This window comes from Sarcophilus harrisii, chromosome 1 (genome assembly GCF_902635505.1).
Source record: "Sarcophilus harrisii chromosome 1, mSarHar1.11, whole genome shotgun sequence".
Lineage (NCBI taxonomy): Eukaryota > Metazoa > Chordata > Mammalia > Dasyuromorphia > Dasyuridae > Sarcophilus > Sarcophilus harrisii.
The window spans coordinates 2,622,965-2,629,326 of record NC_045426.1 but is presented as its reverse complement, the minus strand read 5'-3'; the positions used below and the strand labels follow the sequence as shown (position 1 = coordinate 2,629,326).

The following is a 6,362-nucleotide window of genomic DNA, read 5'->3' as shown; positions in this document are numbered from 1 at the left end:
AAGTGGCCTCCTCTGGAGCAATCAGCAGGTTAGGGCACCCCATGAGAAAAATGGGGGGGAAGGCGGCAGACGGAAGCCTGGACGTGGGGTCAGGGAGACCCGGCCTCTGAGCCCCCCTTACCTCTGACCCACCCATGCGTGCTGTGCCCCAGTCACTGTCCTCGCTTCCCATTTCCCATTCTGGAATGGGTCTAGGTTTCCCTTCTCAGGTTTATGTTAAGGTTCAATCCCTACATGGAAAGTGCCATAGAAACACTGGTATTTTCATGATGATGATGCTCCAAGAGGAGCCCCGGCTGTGTCCAGAGTGAAGGCTTCTGGTCCCGGCTGCCACAGAGCGAGGAGACTCATAGGCCGAGGCGGTTAGCCCATTGATTCAGCTCTAGAACAGGTTCTTAGAAAATGACCTCAGCCCTCCAGGGCTACACCCTAAAATGAAATGAACTTGGGAATCACTGGGACAAGAATGTTGGAAATGTTTCTGTGAATAAGCTTGTGTGGAGAAGCGGAGCTCCTTGTTTGATTGTTTTAAAAGTGAATTAAAGCAGAGGTTCTTAACCTGGGGACCCTAACCCCTTGGCCCGTGCAAATGAAAAGGGGGAAAACGATACCTTTATTTTCATTAACTTTCATAGGAAACTTAGCATTTCCTTCACTTATTTAAAACCCTGATTCCGAGAAAGGGTATCTGTTCCTGGGCTCCACCACACCGACCGCTCCAGGGGTCCCTGGCACAAACTAGGCCACGATTCCCTGCAGCCTTGATGGTCTCTGGCCCAGCGAGCCATCTGCTGCATTTCTGCATTAGCCCAGGTCTTCAAAGGCAGCTAGTGAGCAGAGGGGAGGGCTGGGATTCAGGCCTGTCTCCCCCTCCCCCCCGCCCCCGCCGCCACCCCCACCAGGCAAGGCTACCCGAAATATTCCTGCTGCCCTCGCTGAGTTTCTCTGATATTTGTTCCCACATCCCTGTCATTTTCTGATATCATCTCCCAGAAGCCTCCCTTGGAGGAAAGAGGAAAAATGCCGAGCCCATTGTCTCCCAGAGCCAAGATTCTTCTTTCCCCGGTGTGAACTCCTAGGTCTTTTCCCTTATTTTCCATATGGTCATTGCATGTGTGGTGCTCTGCACTTCTCACTTCCTTGTGAGCCGGCTCAGACCAGTCCTCCCAAAGTCCCTTTCTCCAGGGACGGAAGCGTGCCAGGGCGTTCCGACACCCTTTCGGTGTTTGGGCAGACGCAGAGATGACCCTCCCCTTGCTGCCATTTCTTGCTGCCACAAGTGGGATCGTTGATCTTTTGTTTTCCCAGTAAGACTTTGTCATTGACCTTTGGGGTAAATTTCATTTCAGTAAACATGGAGCACCTACCATGAGCCACCACTGTGCATGTGTGCCCTCAGGGTGCTCACAATCTAAAGGCAAAAGGAGGTGAGGTGGGAGGGGCATGCTGGAAGGTGGTGGGGGGAGGCAGGCATCTGGAGAAGTCACTTAGAGAAGGCCTGAAGTGCAGCCGGGAGCTCTCTCTCCTTCCGTGGAGATTTGGAGTTCTCGTGCCCTCTTCCATCCGAGTGACCCAAGGCCCTGGAGAGAGGGCCAGCCGAGGCGGAGCAGGGAGAAGGCAGAAGCCCCAGACTCTTGCAGCCACGAGAGAGAAGAGATGTCTTGGACTGAGCTCTTTTAAAAAGTGAGCTTAGGGCTCCTGCCCCCGATCAGTCAGTCAGCATTTCCCGAACCTCCTTGTGCTTGGCCCTGAGCCTGGCCGGGGCAGAAGGCAGTGTGGAGGTGGCGAGCCAAGGCTGAGGGGGCCTGGGATCGGCTGTGAGCCCAGGTGTGAGTCCCCCGGGGCCCAAGGGAGGGACCAGTCTGGTATGGGGATGAGTATCCACAGCTTGGGTTCCAGAATGACTGGAGTCCCCTCAGCCAGATGCTATTTAGTGTGTCTGCTCCCACATGAGCTATTTGCATTTCTGGTTCTTTTTGCCCATTTTCCGGGTGCAGTAAAATGGCCCTGGTTTCCTTGGCCATTTCTCTTCCTCGGGGCTTTGGGGCGCATTCTCTTGACCGTCTGGGGCTCATCGTGTTCTGGAGAAGGGTGGCCCGGCTTCCGTGTTCCTGTGGCTTCTCTAATGAGCTGAAATCGCGGGCTTTGATCCGGAACCTTCCTCCCTTCCCCTTGCAGAATTCTGCCACCCCATCCTCTTCTTTCTACCCTCCCAGCACCTCCAGCCAGAATTTCAGAGAGCTCCCGGTCGGCCTCCCTGCAGCCAGATCCTTCTAATCCGCTGCCATGAAGTACCCGGGCAAGGTCGGGACTAGAACCGGGCCGGGAGCCAGGACCACCTGAGCTCCAAGGCAGCCTCCCCCAAGGAGCCTTTCCTATTTCCCCTTCATTGTCCCGCACTCCCAGTTTATCCCACACGTTTGCTGCCTGTCATCGGACTGGAGGCTTCCGAGGGCACCTAGCAATAGGCGGTGCTGATGAAACGCTTATTGACCTAGAGGTGTGAGCCCAGAAATTGGGCAGCGGCTGGAGGAAGGGGGGCACTAGCCGTGTTTCCGCTGGGGAGGACGCCCCCAGTGTGTGGAGTGGGGAGCATGGAGCGGAGCAGAGTGGCCCTCCCGGATCCCTGGAGCCCCCCCCCCGGCGGGAGGCGCTACAAGAGTAGCCGCTGGGAGGGGTTGGATACATTGTAGCTGGCCCCAGGTTGGATACATTGTAGCTGACCCCCCCCCCCGTTGGATACATTGTAGCTGACCCCCTTCTCCCTCCCCCCCGCAGTTTGATACATTGTGGGCCTCCTGAGGCCTTCCTTGTTTGTTTCCGTCATTGAGAAATAATGTGGCTACTGAGGAGACTCTGAACTCGGGGAGACGGAGAATTAGGTAGGGGAAAACTTTCTCTTGTAAGTGCTAGCCCGGAGCGCTTAAGGACCCCCGCCCCCTCCCTGCTGCTCTCGCGGCTCCGGGCCACGTGAGGACTATCGGCTTTCGTTTGTTTGACCACAGAGCAGCTGTTGCTTAGGAACAGAGCATGCCATTGCGATGCGGTGATGCGCCTGCGGGCGTAGCTCCCCGCGCCCCCCTCCCACTCGGCGTTCCGCTTTCCCGGCGGTCTACCCCGCCACGTTCCTTCCAGGCCAGCCCTCCTCTCCGGCGCTCTCGGCTTGGCCCGTGGCTTGGGGAGATAGCTAGTGAGCTCTTGCTGAGCCAGAAACGGGAGTTGTCCTTAAAAAAAATACTAATAAATTAGGGGCGTCGTGGAACAAAGATCCTAATTCCAATTATGATTTTCTCGTCTCTAGAATTTGTTTCAACTTGTTCAATTAAATGCCGCATTAAAGCTGTGTTGAGATCTGCGAGGGATAACGTGAGACGTCCAGAACCGAGCCTGTCGGGGCTTGTGGCCAGACTACTCGCAGTAGTTTTAAAATTTGTTTGAAAAGTTCTTCTGTGTGATATTCCCCTCTCCCCCAGCTGCCAACGTGCTTCTTGGTTATTGGATTGCTTGAGAAGCAGAGTCTCTTCCTAGAGACAGGAAAACCAGAGCAGGAATCAGGTTTCCTTGTTCCAAATACTCTGTAATCTTTTTTTTTTTTTTTTTTCAAGGAAAACTCATATTTCTAGCTCAGCAAAAAGAGCTAACTCAGTACCCCCCTTGTGAAAAGCTGCCGAAAGATTAAAAGGCTGAGCTTGGGAGCCACAAAGCAGTGGCTGTGAGCCGCTCCCCTTCTCCCCCCCCCCCCCCCCCCCCCCCCCCCCCAATGTGTGACCTCCAGCTCCAGACCTCCCACCTGTAAATAGTCTCCGGGTTGTAGCACAATTTAGGTGAGGCCTGTTGGAGACTTTGGGCACCCATAGGAAAGCCAGTGGTTATTACTCTGAGGGTTTCTGCTCCCTTTCCTTTGAGAAGTAGGCAGAGCCAAGCAAAACAAGTTCCATATGATCCCCCTGTCAGGAGCCCTCCTCACAATCAAGCCTCTGGCGCATGCATTGCTCATTAAGCCTTCGAAGGCTGTTCATTTTTTACAGTGTCGTTGTAGAAGGTGTTCTCCTCCTGTTCTCCTGCATGCTTCCCCGTGCACTGGTTCATGCAAATCCTCCCAGATTTCTCTGGAACTCTTTCATCGTTTCTCAGAGCCCAGAATATTCCTTCGCCTTCCTGGAAAGATTCGGGGGGTTCGCCATTCCCTGGGCCAGGGACTCGAAGTTTCCAGTTCTTTGCCACCACAATTTATTTATTTATTTTTTTTTTCACATAGAGCATTTTCTTCCTTTTTAAGCCAGTCTGTTTGTAGTCAGTGGCACGTGGGGTCGGGAGGGGGGGTGGTTCAGGGATGGGGGCAGAGTCAGACCATGTTCTCGGGAATGGCTCTCTAAGGCCGTTTCCCAAGGTCACTGCAATGGTGGCCATTTTCATGTGACTTCTCATGGGCTTGAGCTGGAACCTCCGAATTTTTTTAATTGGAGCCATTTCCTGAGTTTGTTTATAGTTTGCATTTCTTCCTTTGATAACTGTCTGCTCGTGGCCATTTACTAGTTTTCACTTTGAATAGACTGAGACATTTCTCCAGGAAGCACTACAGAGTTTAGTTAACTATTTCCTTCCTAGTCTTAGCTACTTTGCGATTGTTTATGAGAAGCCTTTTGTATGTAATTAAAATTGTCCATTTTTCTCTCTCGTCACCCTCTCTGTCCCTGGCAGAGTCAGCAGGCCCAGTTCTTGGTGGAGATGACAGGTTCTAGGTCATCACGAGTCTCCACTTAGGTCTGCCCTCCTCATCTATCTCTTCATTGGTCCATCTCAGAGTTTGTCCGTGATTGAGGTCGAGCTCACCTGCCTTGGGTTGGCAGGCTCGGACCTTTTCCCTTTTTAGAAAAACGAGGCGCTCCCCAGACTTGTGTTCCCAGTGCTTCTGGAGGCCGTGAGGTTGGTGTGGCAGGAGCACGGCTTCTGCCCCAAGCTGACTATTTGGCCTGTGCCAGTGATCTGCACTATCTCCTTATGGACCTCAGGGAGCACTTCCTGTCAGCCATCTTGTTCTGGGATTTGCAATGCAAAGACCTCTTCCTCTCCTAGGCTTGGGAGGCTCAGGCTTCCCCCCTTTCTCCCTGTTATTAGCATCTTCTTGGGCACAGTTGTCCTGGCCAGTATCAGAGCAGCCCTCTGGCATCCCCCACTGTTCTGCTTGTTTCCCGGCTTCCTTTCTATCTTATTGACTGGAGGTCACAAACCCAAAGGGGGAAAGACCCCGTGTTCTCAAATGCTGGGGGCGAATGCCTCAGGTAGGCCACCCTACCTGGATGTCCCGCTTAGAATCTACTTCCCAAGCCACACTCATCTGCTTCCTCTCTCTGTGGAAGTGGCCTGAAGCGCGCTACAGTGACAAAGATGATGTGGGACACGGAAGCCGCCTCGACCCAGGGGAGAAGCAGCTGAGTGACTGGGAAGGGTCATAGGCAGCCGGGTTGGTGACCGGCGGGGATTTAGCCAGAAACCTCATGTGTCACCAGGCACCAGGGGAAGAGTCCTGGCTCCAGTGGAAGCGATGAAGGAGGAGGCTGGAAGGGAAGTGGCCTGGTAGGAAGTGATGTGGAGGAACTGATCCCCTCTCCAGAGCTCACCCTGGGGCTTCCAGCTCTAGCTCCCGAGGCCCCTGAGCTGAATATCTTTCTCCAGTCTTTGCAGAGTCTCCAGCTCCCCACCTCCACCCCTTATTATGGCTTTTCAATAAGATCTACCCACCCAAAGCTCTTCCTTTCCCTCCCTCGCCGTAATACTGTGAGGTTAGATTTGCATCCTGGCATAAAATTTACCCATAAGCCTGAGGCATTCGCCCCCAGCATTTGAGAACACCGGGTCTTTCCCCCTTTGGGTTTGTGACCTCTGGAGCTGTAAGTGTCTCCTCTTGTGTGCTTCTTCCTTGATTCTAGCTGTGGTCTCTAGCTGGGTGGACATTATAGACAGTCTGCCCTCCCTGGCCCTTTCTTAGTTTAAAACCCTTTTGATTAAGGCATTTGGCAAATCCCCCTCCCCCCTATTAGGTGCACTTCATCCCTGACCAGGACTCTGTCATCCCTTTATTTTTCCGAGTGCCCAGAAATCCACAGCCCCACAGCTGCTCCTTCCTCAGACTGTTATTTCTCTCTGCTGTCCCTTGCATACACGGGGCATCAGGGAGCCACAGCCCTGCTTCTGGAGCTCTCTTCGAAGTCTTTGACAGAAATTAGGGAGACTGAGGATGCTTTCCTAGCTCCTGAACAGAAGGGAGCGCTCTCTTGGGGGAAGCACAGTCCTTACATAGAGCAGGCTTTGTGCCCAGTGTGTGTAACCTGGGGGATCAGGGATCCCTGCCCAGGCAGAGG

The 6,362-nt window shown here is 53.5% G+C and overlaps 1 protein-coding gene across 1 annotated transcript in view; it reads left to right on the top strand.

The window, feature by feature from the left end:
* The window catches only part of CENPP (centromere protein P), a 121,426-nt gene that overhangs the window by 68,218 nt on the left and 46,846 nt on the right, over nt 1-6,362 (top strand). The window lies entirely within an intron of this gene.